Below are 19,918 nucleotides of genomic sequence, written 5' to 3' on the forward strand. Positions count from 1 at the left end.
GGGATTATAATTTGACATGTGATTTGAGTGGGGACACAGATTCAAATCATATCAATAATGATACACATCTCAGAGTACTGTTGCGAGAATTAGGCAACTTTAAGTGCCTAGAAAATGCCTGGCACGTGTTCCCAGACACCTAGCCAGGTGTTTGGCAGAATGCCTCGCATATGATAGGTACTCAATAAGATTTGAGTTCATTTGAATCTGTGGCCTGGTTGGAAAGTGTGGCTAGGGCATGTGACTTAATAGGGTATGACCTTCAGTAAATTAATTGATTTCTCTGGTCTTGGGTTTCTTTTATGTAAAACAGTAGACTCCAAGTTGAGATGCTTCTTAGTTTTAAAATTCTGTGACTTAGTAGAGGTAAAATAATTTGTAATTTTATTACTCACCAGTGTGAACATTCAGTGAGGCTCAATAATTGTAGTTCTCTTGACAATTTCGGGATTTTTGCTCTTGACTATATGATCCTTCAAATATTTTTCTGTTAAGCAAGCAGAATGTAATAGTAACAGCATCCCAACTGTAGACTTTGTGATTATAAGTTCATAGTAGTCTTATTATTTACAGTGGTCAGTCTTTAATATCTTTACATCTTTGTTTCCCTCCCCTTGGTTTTTTTGTTTGTTTGTTTGTTTTTGAGACAGTCTTGCTCTGTCGCCATGCTGGAGTGCAGCGGCATGATCTCGGCTGACTGCAACCTGTACCTCCTGAGTTCAAGCGATTCCCCTGCCTCAGCCTCCTGAGTAGCTGGGACTACTCAGCTAGTGGAGGCAACAAGAGGACAAGGAAATAAAATGCCCCAGGTGACTCTTGATTGCAATGAAAAGATCTTAATTTCGCAAATTTACAAAACTTAGGGCCATGTGAACACTGTGCTGGAATCCCTTCCCAGGCCTTGGAAAGGGCCCTGAAACTGAATTTTCCAGGTTGAGAGAAGTTGGATGTCTGTATTAGGAGACAACACAGACCCCAGAGGCTTGGCAAGGCAAGGCAGGGTTCACAGAACACTAGCAGGTGGGTAATGCCAGGGCCAGGGCACCCAAGGGCACTGACAGAGTTTCCCTGTAGGTGATGAGGTGCCCAGGAGGAGTTTGAGTTTAGGAGTTTTCTTGCAGTTTAAAACAAAATTATGGAAGCAGGGGAGAATGGGAAATTTGAGTTTAATGCGTGCAGAGTTTCAGTTGGAGAAGGCGAAAATGTTCTGGAGATACACGGTAGTGATGGTTGCACAATGATGTGAACGTACTCAACGTCACGGAAATGTATACTTAAAAATGATTAAGATGGTAAATTTCATGTTACAGATATTTACCACAATAAAAAAAGAAAATAAATTTAAAAAATCTTTAACAAACTTTAAAAATTGAAATAAGCATAAATCCACATACAGTTGTTAGAAATAATAGAGAAATATCTTGTAGACTTTACTCAGTTTCCCCAAATGGTAATATTTTTGCAAAACTATAGTCCAGTATCACAATCAGGGTATTAATACTAATACAATCCATTCCCATCTTACTCAGATTCCCAGTTTTACTTGTACTCATTGCTGTTCGTGTATCAACTCTATACAATTTTATCACCTCTGTAGGTTCGTGTATCCATCATCACAGTCAACTATTATTCAACAATTCCAACCCACAAGGCTCTCCCCTGTTACAACCACACAAACTTCCCTGCACCCTGACCCTCACGCCAAATCCCTGGCAACCACGAATCTGGTCTCCATTTACAAAATGTTATCATTTCAAGAATGCTATATAAATGGAATCATACGATTATATACACCTTTTGGGTTTGGCTTGTCATACTTGACATTTTTTCTTGGAGAGTCATCTAATCTGTTGCAAGTATCAATACTCCACTCCCTGTTGCTGAGTAGCATTCCAGGGTATAGATGTAGCACAGTTTGCTTAACTATTCACCTGTCGAAGGACCTCTGAGCCAGTGAAGGACAGATTTTGGCTATTATGAATAAAGCTGCTGTAGACATCTGTGTACAGGTTTTTCTGTGAACACAGTTTTTCTTTCTCAGGGGGTAAATGCTCAGGAATGCAATTGTTGTGTGGTAGTTACTTGTTTAGTTTTTACAGAAACTATCAAACTGTTTTCCAAAGTGACTGTACCCGGGGCTGGGCACAGTGGCTCACGCTTGTAATCCCAGCACTTTAGGAAGCTGAGGCAGGCGGATCACTTGAGGTCAGAAGTTCCAGACCAGCCTGGCCAACATGATGAAACCCTGTCTCTACTAAAAATCCAAACATTAGACGGGCGTGGTAGCGGGTGCCTGTAGTCTCAGCTACTCAGGAGGCTAAGGTATGAGAATCGCTTGAACCTGGGAGGCGGAGGTTGCAGTGAACCGAGATAGCGCCACCGCACTCCAGCCTGGATGACAGAGTGAGACTCCATCTCAAAAATAAAAAAAAGAACCAACCAGCAAAGTGACTGTACCTTTTCCCATTCCCAACAGCAATGTATGAGTAATGTGTTTTTTCCACATCCTTGCCAGAATTTGGTGTTGTTGCTATTTCTTATTTTAGCCATTCCTTTAGGTAAGTAATGGTATCTTGTGATTTTGATTTGCACTTCCCTTATGACTACTGGTGCTGAGTGTCTTCTTATGGGGACAGGTGTTATGCGTGGGAATGGTATGGCACATGGGAGCTTCAGAAGGGTCAAGTGAAGGTGGTTTGAGCCATTGACAATGGCCACGGAGGGCCCAAGCCAGGCTATGCCAGTGAAGGGCCAGAGAGGAGTGGGGGTGTGGGGCTCCAGAAATGCTTCAGGAAGTTGCCAAATGTGGTGACTATGGAGACAGGAAGAAGCATTGCTGAGGAAGAGGGAGGCATCCAAAGTAACTTCCCAGCTCTAACTCAGAGAAAGAAGTCTAGAAATGTTGATTTTTACCTGTAAGACACCCATGTAGCCCACAGGCATCTGGACCCGAGCGTTCAAAACAGCGACTGCCTCTGGGCTGAATGTATGGATTTGGAAGCTCAGAAGTTTCCCTCACATAAGGTAGCGGGAGGAGTCTGATTGTTTAAACTTCTAGTCTGTTGGTTCTCACATGTAGGCCACGGACTGGACCGAGGAGTTAGAGACCATCCCCCTCTGCTCCCCGGCGCCCGACCCACACGCAGACCAAACATTCTCCATAGCACATGAAACACCTCACACACCTAAGCGCGCTTTTTCAGTTGTATGTATGTAAATTGTTATGACTTCACAAATCTATTTTCTAAATTTTTAATTTTAGGTTTTCTTTTTTTTTACGACTACTTTTCAATCAGATCATAACAGTGCTAAAACCAGTGTGAAAGCGTGCAAAATGTTGACTCCTTTAGAAGTGGCCGTGACTTCCTGCTAGTCAGTCTTCCCAGGGGCCCGGGGTCTGGTGGCGCTGAAGTGCCGGCTCTCGGATCCCTCGGTATTATTTTACAGAAACCATCTCCCGCCCGCTGTCCTTCGGGAAGAGTCCCTGCCCTTCCTGCCCAGCCCGCCCCCCTCCCCGGGCGTCCCCACCAGTTCCTCCCCCAGCGACAGGTGGCTGCAAGCCTTGCCTTTGAACTCGAGAATCCCTCTCCCCAGCCCACCGCCTCGCAGCAACTCGCAGGCCAGAGGGTCGCCCCCTCTGGGTTGTAACTGGAGCCCTCCGGGGTGAGGGCACTGCTGGGCCCCCGACCCCCAACCCCGGGTCCGCCGTGCGCTCTGCGGGGGAGCTGCCGGGCGCCCCTTGTCCAGTGCTTGCAGCTCAGCTGCGGAGTTTTGTTGGCAACCGTTAAGAAGACTCGTAAGTTACATTTCCCAAGCCCTTCCCCTCTCCAAGAGCACAACACCCGCATCCCCAGCATCATGAAAACAAGCGCGGCCACCGCGATATGCGACACGTGGAGCCTGGAATCTCAGTGCAGACCGCGCTGCAAACGCTCAGCCGCGCCTTTGAATAAGTTATACGGCCTGCGGGGGCGTCCGACCAGATAACACAAGGAATGTGGATGCCACCCTTGCCTCTGGTAGGTATTTCACGAGGTTGCTGCTTAAATACAATTCCAAACAAATTGAGGTTGTCCTTTGGAGGCGGGGAGGGAGGACGGGAGGGAGGAAAAAGAGAAAGCTGACTTGGCCTCTTCTATTACCCGAATTGCAATCGCTGATCCTTTGTGACATAAAAGTCATAGGTCAAATCCAAGATCTTACTGCAAATCGGCGGGGATTTTTCTCCCAGGAATATGAGACTGGCCTCTTATCTCCTGATAATACCTCTAGAGTCTCCAGCCCTGAGAATTAGCGAGAATGATGACACAGGGAAGCGACAACGGGGAGCCATCACCCGCCATCGCTCTGCATCCATTTAATTGATTCTGTATGTTTTTCAGTTCAGGGCTCCTAGAGCTCCCTACCATGCATTTTTTTTTAACCTCAGGGAACATAGTGAAACTTCTTTTTACTTGTATTTATCTTTTTGCTTTATTTTTGAGTTCCCTAAATTAAAAACCCAATGTCTAGACTCTGATTATTTAACTTTGGTGGCATACATTGGCCCCTTGAATAATTTCCCTGGAGACCCACTGATTTTTAAAATGAATATAATCGGAGGAAGCCAGGAAGGAGGGAGGAAGAGGGGGTGAACTGGTAGTTGAGGGGGTATTTTTTTTCTTTTTGAACTTATATTTTAGAAACAGAAGTTACATGTGCAGGTTTGTTACAGAGATATTTTGTGTGATGCTGAGGTTTGGGGTACGAATGATCCCATCACCCAGGTTCCTTTAGTACCCAATAGGTAGTTTTTCAACCCTTGCCTCCCTCCGTCCCTTCCCTATCTAGTAGTCTACAGTGTCTTTTGGTCCCAACTTTATGTCCTTGTATACCCAATATTTAGCTCCCATCTATAACTGAGAACATGTGGTATTTGGTTTTCTGTTCCTGTGTTAGTTTGCTTAGGATAATGGCCTCCAGCTGCATCCATGTTGCTGCAAGGGACATGATTTTGCTTTTCGGTTTTTGGTTTTTGGTGTTTTTTGAGATGGAGTCTCACTCTGTCGCCCAGGCTAGAGTGCAATGGCTCGATCTCGGCTCACGGCAACCAACACCTCCCTGGTTCAAGCAATTCTCCTGCCTCAGCCTTCCGAGGAGCTGGGATTACAGGCGCATGCCACCACACCCAGCTAATTTTGTATTTTTAGTAGAGACGGGGTTTCACCGTGTTGGTCAGGCTGGTCTTGAACTCCTGACCTCAGGTGATCTGCCCACCTCGGCCTCCCAAAGTGCTGGGATTATAGGCACAAGCCACCATGTCTGGCCTGTGATTTTGTTTTTTTATGACTATAGTGTTCCATGGTGTATATGTACCACATTTTCTTTATCTAATCCACCATTGATGGGCACCTATGTTGATTCCATGCTTTTGCGATTGTGAGGAGCACTACAGTGAACATACAGGTGCATGTGTTCATTTGGTAGAACGATTTATTTACCTTTGGATCTATACCCCATAATGGGATTGCTGGGTTGAATGGCAGCTCAGCTCAGTTCTTTTGAGAAATCTCCAAACTGCTCTCCACAATGGCTACACTCATTTACACTCCCACCAACAGTATATAAATGTCCCGTTCTCTCCACAGCCTTGCCAACATCTGTTATTTTTTGGCTTTTTAGCAAAAGCCAATCAGACTGGCTTAAGATGGTATCTCATTGTGGTTTTGATCTGCATTTCTCTGAGGATTAGAGATGAGCATTTTTTCATATGTTTGTTGGCTACCTGGATGTCTTCTTTTGAGAAGTGTCTGTTCATGTCCTTTGCCTACTTTTTAATGGGGTTATTTGTTTTTTGCTTTTTAATTTGTTTACACCCTTACTTTTCCTCTTCAGCTTTCCCTCCAAATCTGCTCAAGCCCCTAGATCACAGGACCTTCCCCTGCACCAAGGCAGCTTCTCCTGTGGGCTGAATGGTGCCTCCTGTCCACAGTCCAGCCAGCCCCACCCAAGGGGACACCCACCTGAATTTAGCAGCACTGCCTCCTCGTTAGGGCAGTGCCACAGGAGTCCTGGTTCCTCCACAGCTCAGCTAAGGAAGGGCCTTCCCAGCATTTGAAGTGAGTTCAGGCTTCACATCCTTTGAGGGCTTTATTCTTCGGGACGCACTGCAAAAGTCAATTTTCTATTAAAACACAACATCACAGTTACATGAAAAGCTTATCTTTTAAAGCAGTAGATCTAATGATCAGATGATTTCACAGATAACAGGGAAAAAATTGGAAAGACAAATATGCATTTGCAAGCCTTTTACTTTACCAAGAAAGGATATTTTTAGCTGGACACGGTGGCTCATGCCTGAAATCCCAGCTCTTTGGGAGGCTGAGGTGGGGAGATCACTTGCGATCAGGAGTTTGAGACCAGCCTGGCCAACATGGTGAAACCCTGTATCTTCTAAACATACAACAAAATTACCTGGGCATGGTGGTGGGTGCCTGTAATCCCAGCTACTTGGGAGGCTGGGGAAGAAGAATCATTTGTATCTGGGAGGCAGAGGTTGAGGTGAGCCAAGATTGTGCCACCACATTCCAGCCTGGGTGACACAGTGTGAGACTCTTTCTCCAAAAAAAAAAAAAAAAAAAAAGGATATTTTTACAACAACTTTCTACTATCACTATCATTTCTTTCTTTCTTTCTTTTTCTTTTTTGAGACAGAGTCTCACTCTATCGCCCAGGCTGGAGTGCAGTGGCGTGATCTCCGCTCACTGCAAGCTCTGCCTCCTGGGTTCACGCCATTCTCCTGCCTCAGCCTCCCGAGTAGCTGGGACTACAGGCACCCACCACCACACCCGGATAATTTTTTGTATTTTTAGTAGAGATGAGGTTTCACCTGTTAGTCAGGATGCTCTAGATCTCCTGACCTCGTGATCCGCCCACCTCAGCCTCCGAAAGTGCTGGGATTACAGGTGTGAGCCACCGTGCCTGGCCTCATCATTTCTTTTCAGAAAGAATACTTGAACTCATGCACACAGTCATGCTTGCTCATGACTATTCATGCTTGTTTACGTATGCACACACACACAAAAACAAACCCTCAGAGTAAAGAACAGCCCTTTCATTGACAATGTAGAGCTTCCTGGAAAGTCGATCACTGTTTAAGAGCACTGGCTTGGGGGTATCAGTCCCCTCCCATAGCCGTATATACGGGGACCTAGCTTGCATCCCCACCTTCTCTCACCAAAGACTCGTGTGTCTCAGACCCCAGTCTCCTGCTGTGAACTTCTCCAGTAAATGTACATAAGAACGAATCAACTCCTCTGCAAGTCACACCTTCCTGAAAAACAAGAGCAGAAAAATTAAAGACTAACAACAAAAATATTGTTTTTGCTATCTGACCATTGTTAACCACCTCCTAAATATGGAAATCCCACCTCCTAAATATGGATTTCCATACTCAGTCTAAGTCCAAAGCTGTTGATTCTATCTTGGTGATGATAGAGGTTTGGCCCAAAGCTTGGCTGGCCCTGTGATGTAGCCTGCTCCAGTGTTAACTGTAGAAGGAAATGCTTTTGCTTATATTTTCTGATGAGGCCTAAATCACTCCAGATGTCCTTCAAAGACCCAGGAAGGCATCTCCCCAACTAGTCTACAATGCTTTGGGTGCTCAGTAAATACCCATGTAATTGGTTGGCTTTGGTCAGCTCTGAGCAGTTCTGCAGAATGGAGAAATGGATGCTTTCATTCTGATAAAGGTGCTGACGCCTAAGTTGTATCCCAAGCAGGAGATTCCCCACTGATATTCAGAAGCAATTTGGAAGGGTGTGGAAGCCTTTGAGAGGGATGCACCAGTGACTGGGGTTGTATAAAGCCCGGCCTCTTAGTCACTGTTGATTTTTCTTCACACAGGTTCCTCACTCCCCAGCAGCCAATTTGTATTCTAATGGTGAGGAAGGAGAGGCCCTCTTGGGAGCTTAGAGTGCATGGCAAGAATCAATTTCCCTCATTCTTGCAAATGTTCTCTCACCTGAATGTGAGTCGCTGAGGATGAAAGAGGAAACCCACAACCAAGAATAACGCCTGAAGATGATGCGCTTTTTTAAAAAAAAGAGTCAAGGAGAGGAACAAAAGAATTAGATACAATAAACAGAAGAAAAATGTTCAACACCATTGGTAATTTTTTAAAACATGAATTGACACGACAAGATGACTTTTTAGTGTATCCGATTGGCAAAATAAAAAATGATAATAGTCCTTTTCTGAGGGCCTGGGGAGCCTGGCACTCTCATGCCCCATCAGAGGACATAAAAACAACCGCAGTTTCCCTAGAAGCCAGTTTTGCTTCACATATCAAATCTCAGAAGTACACTATCCTTTAACTCAATTATTTCACATGTATAAATGTATTCTAGGAAATAATGAAGAATGTGCAAAGACGTCTCTATATGAGAATATTCACTAAATATTCAACAGTAGGAAGTTGTTTACACTGGTTATGGTATCTCTAAGTAATGGAATCCTGTGAGCATATAGTAATTGTGTATTCGTCGAAGTGGAAAGAAGTTCAAAATACACAGTTAAATTTTGAAAGGGTTACAAGCAGTAAAGTTACATACGTTTTTTAAATTAACTCAGTTCATTCAAAACGTATTCCTAAGCAAACAGGATACATCAGAGATCAAGATAGGCAGTTCCCTGCTTTTAGAAAGAGTGCATTTATTGGGGCGATGGGGTCTGGGAATTGGGTAACAACAAATAAGTGTATTAGTGGGAAAACTATAAAATTGTGTTAATGGCTGTGTAGAGAATTAAAGTAGGCAGACATGATAGAGATCATTCTAAGATTTTATACTGAAGTGTGGATTACTAAAAGCACAAAGTGTCAAGATTTCTCCAGGAAGGGAAAATAGTCGTGCGAGGCCCTGACGCAGGAGTAAGATTTTTTTTTTTTTTTTTTATACTTTAGGGTTTTAGGGTACATGTGCACAATGTGCAGGTTTGTTACATATGTATCCATGTGCCATGTTGATTTCCTGCATCCATTAACTCGTCATTTAGCATTAGGTGTATCTCCTAATGCTGTCCCTCCCCCCTCCCCCCACCCCACAACAGTCCCCGGAGTGTGATGTTCCCCTTCCTGTGTCCATGAGTTCTCATTGTTCAATTCCCACCTATAAGTGAGAACATGCGGTGTTTGGTTTTTTGTCCTTGCGATAGTTTACTGAGAATGATGTTTTCCAGTTTCATCCATGTCCCTACAAAGGACACGAACTCATCATTTTTTATGGCTGCATAGTATTCCATGGTGTATATGTGCCACATTTTCTTAATCCAGGAGTAAGATTTAAATGACATGTTTATATACAGCTGGACCACGTGGCTAAAGCAAAGTGGAAGAGGGGAAGAGTGGCAGATGCAGTCAGGGAGGGGAGGTCACATTGCATGGGGCTTGGTAAACCAGGGTAAGGAGCTGGGGTTTTATTCTACGTTGCTGTAGGAAGACACTACAGGTCTCAAACAGGAGACATATCTCATTAATGTTTCTAAACTTCACTCTTGCTCTTGTGTGAAAGGATGGACTTGAGAGCATAAGAATGAAGGCAGAGGGACCAGTCAGTCATCAGTCCAGAGAAGGCTCAAAGGTGATCTGGACTAGGGAAGAAGGTACAGGAGAGAAATAGATGCAGTCAGGATTTATTTTGGAGTTAGTACCAGCAGTTTTTGCTAATGAATTGAGGGCTCCTCAAATTCCCTCCTCTTTCCTCCTTTTGCCTTCAAATTCCAGTCCTTCCCTACAAAGGTCCATCTATAGTTCCTGCCTTTGGGTTCTCTGAGATGACTTGGACCTCAAATTAAATCTCCCTTTTCTCAAGCTAACTCAAGCTGGTTTTCATTTCTTGCAACCATGACTAGGGTATCAAGCACCTGTTGTGTTACAATCCTCCCAATTGCTATTTAAGGAAGGCACAGCAGTTGAAGCAAGCCATGGTCAGAGAGATGAGGCAGCCTGTCCAGTTTAAAATGGCAGAGCAAGGATTCGAACCCACGTCTTCAGGGTCCAGAGCCAGCACTTCCTCTTCTATGTCATGCTAGATCAATGAGATGCACCCAGCTTCTAGTTGTCTACCAAATATTGCTAGTTGTCCACAAAATCTAAGCTCCCTTGTTTCATAACAGTAAAACAATGGCTGCCCAAGTGCATTAATTTCCCAGCCTCCCTTTCAGCTAGATGGGCACATATGACTTATCTCTAGTGGAACAGGAGAAGAAGTGAGGATACGTGAAGAGCCCTGTTTCCTCCACACCCTTTACCTTTCCTACAGGCTGCAACCCAGGCTTGGCAGTAACACAGCTTAAATTATGCAGATCACAATAATTGTGGATTATTGTGGAACAATGACTAATAAGGAACGTGAATCCCTGAATGACCACATGGAGCTGAATCTCCCACCAGTCTCCAAAGCCCACCCTGGACTGTTGCAGTTGAAATTACTGGACTGTTACATGAGAAATACATAAACTTTAGTCATGTTATTGTTGGGTCTCTTTGTCGTAGCAGTCCAGCTTTGCCCCAACTGATATACAACCTCAACATGATCTACATATTTAAAAATACTAGTGGCCTCTTTTGTTAAAAAATAATTGGGCCTCTCAAGCAAATCCTCCAGACATTGGGTAGATCCTTGAGTATCCCCATTCCCATTCATGGCTGAATTTGTCTAATCAGTAGAATAGACTCAATGCCTGGATAATCTCTTAGGAGAACCTTTAAAACCTATTGTTGGTTGGAAACTAAACAACAAGACGTCCATGCATGAGTTATGAGAATTTATTTATATCAGCCAGTGAGATCTCTTCCAAAGGGCTCGAACTTTGGTGACCACCCTAAGATCCCTGGCAGCAGGTGTGACATAGTCACTTCCTGGAACCTCATCTGAGTGTTTTAGGAAATCCAGTGTCTCCCTGAGCTTCCCTGTGATTCACAAGGTGGGCAGAGCCCACTAGAAGAACAATGCACCAGCAGAGCTTGTCTATGGACAGTGGGTGCATTGACTGGAGGTGACAGTACCACATTCATACTCCACTAGCTTTGGCAGTGCTGCAGAAAGTGGGGTACGAGCTTGCTCCCCAAAGTGTTTCTCCATCAAGCCTAGCAGGAGAAGTGAGGAGACAGTAAGGAAAATGAGCCACATGCCTAGTGGAAAATGCACTGGTTTTGGATTCAGGTGGACGTGGATTCTAATCCTGACCCTACCACTTGTTCATCCATTCACTTAGCTTTTGGAACCTGTTTCCTAGAAAATGGGAATACTCCTACCCACCTCATACAGTGGTCATGAGGACTGAGACAGAGTCTATGATATATATAGAAAGAGTTGGCAGGGAAGGAGCACAGTCAATAATAGCAAAACACATTGCAAACTGATCCAGCCTTGATATAAAGAAGTCGGCAAGCCTTGCCCTCCCTGCCAAGCCACCATGAAGGGGGCACGTGTGCCGGCTGGCCCCAAGCTCTCTCAGTTGTCAAGGACAGGCTTCTGTGGGTGCTGTTATGGGGCTGGGAGATATGCTCGCTGACCACATCCCAGCTGTTCTCCTGCCACTGTGGTTACCCAAACCCTGCAACTATGTTCATGTCTAAAGCAGTCAGCAAATCATACAGTCAAAGCCTCATGGAAAAGTCTGCTTTCTGGTCACCCTTTTCTCTTGTCCAAATTCATGAAACAACCATGAAAAATGTGTTTGCTTTCTATTTCTGTGGCTGATAGTTTATTGAATAACAACAACAACAAAATCTATTTTTTTTTTTTTTGCCTTGATTATGGTCCTTACCACGACGTAGCAAATGACTGGCCTGTGGGAGGGAGAAAAGGCTAAAGAGAAACATAACGAATTAACTAAGTCTTCTTTTCTGTTCATGGGCCCAAGCACTGGGTTTTTGGCTTAAATGCATGTACATACTATCAAATATGGAAAATCAGGTGATTTACTGGGTATGATTTTGGGGCTCCCTCTCATGCTGAAGCCATGATGGTGGGTCCAATCCCATGGTTGGTCTGATCATCATCCACCCCAAACCCTTTTAAGCTTTTCCTTGTGATGTTACCATTGCCACTTACCACCTCTGCCACTTTGATACTCCTCCATTTCTCACTTCTGCAAAGCACTTTTTTTTTTTTTTTTTTTTTTTTTGAGACGTTGTCTCACTCTGTCGCCCAGGCTGGAGTGCAGTGGCATGATCTTGGCTCACTGCAACCTCCACCTCCCGGGCTCAAGCGATTCTCCTGCCTCAGCCTCCCGAGCAGCTGGGACCACAGGCACTTGCCACCACGCCCGACTAATTGTTCGTATTTTTAGTAGAGACGGGGTTTCACCGTGTTAGCCAGGATGGTCTCGATCTCCTGAACTCATGATCCACCCGCCTCGGCCTCCCAAAGTGCTGGGATTACAGGCGTGAGCCACTGCGCCCAGCTTCTGCAAAGCATTTGAGACTTCCAGCAGCCCTGTACTTCCCCTGTCCTCTTAGCACCCTCTCACACTCTCAATAACATTGTATGAAGATTAGTAGAATCTAGCCAGGCACAGTGGCTCATGCCTGAAATCCCAGCACTTTGGGAGGCTGAGGCGAGTGGATCATCTGAGGTCAGGAGTTTGAGACCAGCCTGGCCAACATGGAGAAACCCCATCTCTACTAAAAATACAAAAATTAACCAGGTATGGTGGCACGCGCCTGTAATCCCAGCTACTTGGGAGGCTGAGGCAGGAGAATCGCTTGAACCCGGGAGGCAGAGGTTGCAGTGAGCCGAGATTGCATCACTGCACTCCAGCCTCAGCAACAGTGAGAGTCCATATCTAAAAAAAAAAAAAAAAAAAAAAAAAAGATTAGTAGAATCTTCCAAGCTTGGGGGCTCATGCCTGTAATCCAGCACTTTGGGAGGCCAAGATGGGTGGATTGCTTGAGCTCAGGAGTTTGAGACCAGCCTGGGCAACACCGCAAAACCCCATCTCTACAAAGATTAGCCAGGCATAGTGGCACACACCTGTAGTCTCAGCTACTCAGGAGGCTGAGGTGGGAGGATCACCTGAGCCCAGGAGGTCAAGGCTACAGTAAGCAGTGATCACACCACTGCATTCTGGCCTGGGTGACAGAGGAAGACCCCATCTCAAAAAAAAAAAAAGATTAGTGGAATCTTCTAGCTAGTCTTCTGCCTTCTGTTTCTCTAAATCATTTTCCATTAGACCCCCCTAAAGTGCAGCTCCACTTACATTATTCCTCTGCTCCATAACCTTCAATGGCTCCCTATTGCTCACTCTGCAGCCAAGGTGCTCCATAAGATGGCCCTATGTTATCAATTTGTTTAATACAGTTGCTGCCTCGGCATCCACTTGTAGGCCCAACGTAAATTGTTGGAAACTCAGTTGTACCCCGTCACCTTTGGGTGAGTTAAAACTTCCCCTCCCTATGTGGTTGTGTGCGACGTGGCCTTATTGTTCCTCATCTCACTGACACAGAACCCAGCTCCCCCCACAGCTGCTGATCAGGATAAAACCTATTGATCAATACCAGAGTCATGTAAATAAGATCTCCCCTCCCTTAGAGCATGTTTTCTTTTTTCTTTTTTCTTTTTTTTTTTGAGATGGAGTTTTGCTCTTGTTGCCCAGGCTGGAGTGCAGTGGCTCAATCTCGGCTCACTGCAAACTCTGCCCTCCGGGTTCAAGCAATTCTCCTGCCTCAGCCTCCCAAGCAGCTGGGACTACGGGCGCATGCCACCATGCCAGCTAATTTTTGTATTTTTAGTAGAGGAGGTTCCACCATGGTGGCCAGAATGGTCTTGATCTCCTGACCTCATGATCTGCCCACCTCAGCCTCCCAAAGTGCTGGGATTACCGGCGTGAGCCACCATGCCCGGCCACATGTTTTCTTTAAACTCACCAATCCACAGCCCCATAGGGAAAGCCTAAGGAATAACACCCATGGACCTAAATAAAGGCCGGTCCCACAGATCCTCTCTCTTTCCTCTTGCCCCTCACCAGCTAGTTGAGCTCCCTGTCACCTCCAGACTTCCCCTGGGCCTCCCATGGGCACCCTTAACCTCTCCGGGAGCTGTAAGAATTTTCTTCTGCTTCATGCATGTGGGCGTCACCTCCTCATTGTGTCTCACCTGAATGATACACCTGCACCCAACTTTCCCCCGTCAGGGCTTTCCTAGAGTGGCTATCTTGGCTTTTGGCCACTCTTAATAGACCAAATTAGAAAGAAACCATTACAACAAAAATCACATGCCGGGACCGGGGACTCACGCCTGTAATCCCAGCACTTTGGGAGGCTGAGGTGGGCAGATCATCGAGACCATCCTGGCCAACATGCTGAAACCCAGTCTCTACTAAAAATACAAAAATTAGCTGGGTGTAGCACACACCTAGTAATCCCACTACTCGGGAGGCTGAGGCAGGAGAATCGTTTGAACCCGGGAGGCGAAGGTTGCAGTGAGCCGAGATCACGCCACTGCACTTCAGCCTGGCAACAGAGCAAGACTCCGTCTCAGAAAAAAAAAAAAAATCACAACAATTGGCACTGTGAGCAGGGTGTGTGGCCATGACCACAAAGGGCAGGACAGAATGCCTTTCGCCTGTTCCTGCTCACTAGCCATGTGGCTGACCCCATCTGAGTAGGCCCCAGGGCCCGCTAGTGTGCGTCCCCACTGCTGTATGCTGCAGCCTGTGGTCTTTGTTGAGTGTTGCCAAGACTCCCCTCCCTAAGTTGGGTGGGTCCTAGAAATTCCAAGTGGTTCTTGGGATGCCCCCTCTGCCAACGGACCCCATGCTCAATTGCCAGCCTTAACAGGACACTCCCTTGAGTGGCAGGTTCTGGTCAGGGTTCTATTGACTATATTCAGAAGGCCTGATGGCTTGTTACTGAGAAGCAGAAGGGGGTCACCTCCGCCCTGGAGCTGTCAGGTGGACACTGGGCCAGCACAAAGGCCTAGCAGGGTGCAAAAGGGAGGCCCACACTCTGACTACCCACTGAGTTGGGGACGCAGCATCTAGGGAGGTCACTAGGCTTCCCAGACTGACAACAAAGACTTCCCAGACTGACAACAAAGTGTCCCCTTCATGTCCCCTTCATGTAGGTGATGGCAGTCACTGGCAGCAGCTCTGCTGGTGTCTGCAAGCCCTATATTGCTTCGTTCTCTTGCTTCTGTCACTCTTCATTGCCCCCGACCCTAATGAGGTCAACCGGGACACCCTAAGAGGGAGGTGGCTGCCTACAAATGGTTCTGATGAGAAACACAAATGGAGGCCACTGCTCACCACGAGGGCCCGTTAGGACCAGCAAGAGCGCATCAGGTCAACATTTAAAAACTAAGGAAAAAAGGCCGGGCACGGTGGCTCACGCCTGTAATCCCAGCACTTTGGGAGGCCGAGGCGGGTGGATCATGAGGTCAGGAGATCGAGACCACGGTGAAACCCTGTCTCTACTAAAAATACAAAAAATTAGCCGGGCGTGGTGGCGGGCGCCTGTAGTCCCAGCTACTCGGAGAGGCTGAGGCAGGAGAATGGCGTGAACCTGGGAGGCGGAGCTTGCAGTGAGCCGAGATCGCGCCACTGCACTCCAGCCTGGGTGAGAGAGCGAGACTCCGTCTCAAAAAAAAAAAAAAAAAAAAAACTAAGGAAAAAAATGGTTTTTTAGCTGCCTAAAAATATAAGCCATTCTAAAGATTTTGCTTAATGAAAAAAAGAAAGGGAAAGGGACTGCTGTGGTTTGAATGTGTCCCCCAAAGTTCATGTGTTGGAAACTCAATCCCCAATGCAACAGTATTGGGAGGTGGGACCTTAAAGACATGATTGAGCCTTGTGGGCTCTGCCCTCATAAATGAATTAATGCCATTGTCATGGGAATGGACTTGTTATTGTGGAGGTGGGTTCCCTACAAAAGGAGTTCAGCCTCCTTCCCCACACTCACACAACCTCTCACCACGTGATGCCTTCTGCCATATTATGACACAGCAAGAAGGCCCTGACCAGATGCAGGCCCTCAGTCTTGGACTGCCCAGCCTCCAGAACTATAAGAAATAAATCTCTGTTCTTCATAAACTAACCAGTCTCAGATCTTCTGTTATAGCAGCACAAAACAGACTAAGGCAGAAACTGATCATCATGCAGGAAGGGGGCATCCCAGAGAGAGGCAACTGCCTGGAAGCACCAGCCCCTTACTTCCTGCCCTCTGCATCCTCTCATCAACTAGAGGCAGAAACAAAGGCTCTCAGCTTCTGGTGGCCTAAGCCTAAAACAAAACAAAACAAAAGGCAGGGGGGTGGGAATGCTGCCACTTAAAAAAAAAATGTATGTACCAAGTCAATGCTAAGTCTAGCAAACATAATGAAAGCTCTAGACCATTTATTGATTTAAGAACAAACTCCCCTAGATATGACAGAGAAGGGAGTTAAAAGTAATTACATAAATTACATATATACATATACACACATATATAATATTTTAATATGAATTATAATAAATTCTGTAGTATATGTATAATATATAACTACATTAAAACAAGTTACTATGAGGCCGGGCGTGGTGGCTCACACCTCTAATCCCAGCACTTTGGGAGGCCGAGGCGGGTGGATCACCTGAGGTTGAGAGTTCAAGACTAGCCTGATCAACATGGGGAAACCCCGACTCTACTAAAAATACAAAAGTAGCCAGGCTTGGTGGCACATGCCTGTAATCCCAGCTACTCAGGAGGCTGAGGCAGGAGAATCGCTTGAACCCAGGAGGCGGAGGTTGCGGTGAGCCAAGATTGCGCCACTGCACTCCAGCCTGGGCAACAAGAGTGAAACTCCATCTCAAAAAAAAAAAGGGCGGGGCCGGGAGCAGTGGCTCACGCCTGTAATCCCAGCACTTTGGGAGGCTGAGGCGGGCGGATCATGAGGTCAGGAGATCAAGACCATCCTGGCTAACACGGTGAAACCCCGTCTCTACTAAAATCACAAAAATTAGCCGGGCGTGGTGGCGGACACCTGTAGTCCCAGCTACTCAGGAGGCTGAGGCAGGAGAATGGCATGAACCCAGGAGGTGGAGGTTGCAGTGAGCCGAGATCGCGCCACTGCACTCCAGCCTGGGTGACAGAGCGAGACTCCATCTCAAAAAAAAAGAAAAAAACAAAAAAAACAAGTTACTGTGATTTGATCCAATTGGAAATTCAAATTGTATATATAAATTTATATACTAAATAATTTATATAACAAAAATATTTCAAAGGGCATGGATTGGCTTCTGTGCTTCTACAACACAGGTTCTCAGTTGACTTTAACATTTGCTAAAATGTATCAATTGGCAAAAGTTCTTGGGCTTAGTCAGTACTGGGGCTCAAATCATAGTTATACCTGGAGATCTCATTAAATTTAAACACTCTGCCTCTACCATCTTAAAAAATTGCTAAATATAAAATAGAGAAAAATAAATATGCCTCATTTTAACTGTAGCCTTGCCTAAATTTCCTATAGTCACGCACCCATTGCTGTAATATAGTCTATATTAAGCATAGATGCTCTGATACAATAAATAATAAATTAAGCCGGCATGGCGGCTCATGCGTGTAATCCCAGCACTTTGGGAGGCCAAGGTGGGAGGATCGCTTGAGCCCAAGATTTCAAGACCAGTCTGGGCAACATGGCAAAACTCCATCCCTACCAAAGATACAAAAATCAGCCAGGCATGGTCGCGCATTCCTGTACCCCAGCTACCCAGGCTAAGGTGGGAAGATCACTTGAGCCCAGGAAGTTGAGGCTGCAGTGAGCCGTGATCATGCCACTGCACTCCAGCCTGGGTGACAGAGCAAGACTCTGTCTCAAAAAAATAATAATAATAATTGTAAATTAAAGTAACATTTTGGCACTTACAAATTGGCTTGATAAAATAAAATCCCATGAACCTCCAGTTAAGATGGTCAATTCACAAAGGCCTAATGTAAGTTAAATCAGGATCTTCAAGGATTCAAACTTACTATATACAGCCTAATCAATAAAAGGGTAATGATCTCCACTGTTCCTCCATTTGACAGCCATTTTTGCCTGTTCTTAAATGTAGAAAAAATTAAGGGTGCCTCATAGTGGATTACTACAAACTTTACACCATGTTCCTATTCATTACGGCCTCCATACCCGATTCCCAATACTACGCCTAATTCTAGTCAATGACTGGTGAATAGTGAGCTCTTAGACATTTGGCTAATATGTTCACTTCTGGTCCTATTTCAACAGCCTCTCAGATGCAGTTTGCCTCCACCTCCAAAAGGGCACAACACACATTTTCCAGGCTACCCACAGGGCACCTCAAGGGCTTTGTCATCACACACAGTCTCTGAAGACAGGATCTTAAGGACATCCACCTTCTCTGGGAGCACAGGCATGACATTATATTGAGGAGACCCTCCTCCAAGAAGGCTCATTTGACACCCTTGTAAGGACGTGTAAGCCCAGTATCTCTTAGCACTTTCGAGGTTCTGGTGGCAACATATTCCTCATTTATAAATTTTACTTATAAATTAAAATCAACAGGCACTCTCATTAGTACCTTCAAAAATAAAAGGTAGGCTGGATGTGGTGACTCACACCTGTAATCCTAACACTTTGGGAGGCCGAGGTGGGCAGATCACCTGAGGTCAGGAGTTCAAGACCAGCCTGGCCAATCTAGTGAAACCCCATCTCTACTAAAAATACAAAAAAAAAAATTAGGCAGGCATGGTGGCGGGCACGTGTAATCCCAGCTACTGGGGAAGCTGAGGCAGGAGAATCGCTTGAACTCAGGAGGCAGAGGTTGCAGTGAGCTGAGACTGTGCCACTGCACTCCAGCCTGGGTGACAGAGTGAGACTCTGTCTCAAAAAATAATAATAATAAAATAAAAAATAAAAGGCTTTGGCAACCTCTTCTCATGCCTCATGGTGTCTATGGACCACTTATGATGGCCATTTGTTGCCCCACAACTTCTGATAGCAAAAATTGCCCCTCTTGGCCTTGTCCTATGTTCCACTAAAACAGCCAACTGCTGGCTACCCTCTGGGTTCTCCTGCAAACAGAGTCTCTCACAGTCCCTGAGCCTGTGACTCTGCATTCCCAACTTCCCGTTATGCTGTGGGTCATGGAAACTGTACCCCCACCAGCTCAGCACAGCTATAATGGCCTCCCTAAGACAGGACGGATCAAAACCTGGGCCCCCTGGCATATTCCACCTACAGGAGGGGGTGCCTTCCTTGTTCTCAGCCCCTTTCCATATGCCAGAGTGTTGGAAGAGGTCACCTCTTTTATAGAGCCCTTGGCTACCTGAAAGCTCATGAGATTCCCTGAGTGAACAGTAATGGGAGTTTGTAGACTGTACAGATGGCACTGCTGACCATCCTATGTGGTGGAACGTGGTGGAATGTTACTGCTTCCTATCCCTTAGCTAAGATGTCCCTGATAAAGGATGGGACCCAAGAAATAGACTTGGCCAAGCTTCAGGCAGTCATCTTGGCCCTGGATGCCCTGGCCAACAAATGGGCAAATTGATTAGAAACTATCAGGTCATTCTCTAGAAATTGTCCCCTTCAAGGTAAGGAGCTCTGGGATATTTTTGCCTCACAGATATCCAAAAGATATCAAAATCACACACTTCCACATATGCCAAGGCCACACTATAAGGCCTTTCCAGAACACTTTTTATTCCCTTCAAAGTTACAGACATCCCTGGTAGTAACCAAAACACATTTTACTTCTTAGAATATACCATGATGCTGGGCTCCTGAGAAAGGCATTCACTAGAACTTTCATGCCCCTGACAGGTCCCTGATAACCAGTTTAACTCCAAGACACATTGATGTTTTCAAATAACCTCTTTTCCAATTCCAGTCCAACACATAAATCACTAAAATTCTCTATCTTGCCCCAGGCGTTAATCTACTTT

General features: G+C 45.6%; 1 long non-coding RNA gene across 1 annotated transcript; it reads right to left on the bottom strand.

Moving 5' to 3' along the window:
* Positions 1-416: 416 nt before the first annotated feature.
* On the bottom strand, positions 417-7,308 carry LOC116463336 (uncharacterized). Its single transcript, XR_004246658.2, has 3 exons — positions 7,217-7,308; positions 6,003-6,146; positions 417-487 (listed from the first exon to the last, which is right to left on the bottom strand). It is a non-coding gene; the product is annotated as an uncharacterized LOC116463336 (long non-coding RNA).
* Between the last annotated feature and the right edge of the window lie 12,610 nt (positions 7,309-19,918).

This window comes from Hylobates moloch, unplaced genomic scaffold (assembly GCF_009828535.3).
Source record: "Hylobates moloch isolate HMO894 unplaced genomic scaffold, HMol_V3 SCAFFOLD_33, whole genome shotgun sequence".
NCBI lineage: Eukaryota > Metazoa > Chordata > Mammalia > Primates > Hylobatidae > Hylobates > Hylobates moloch.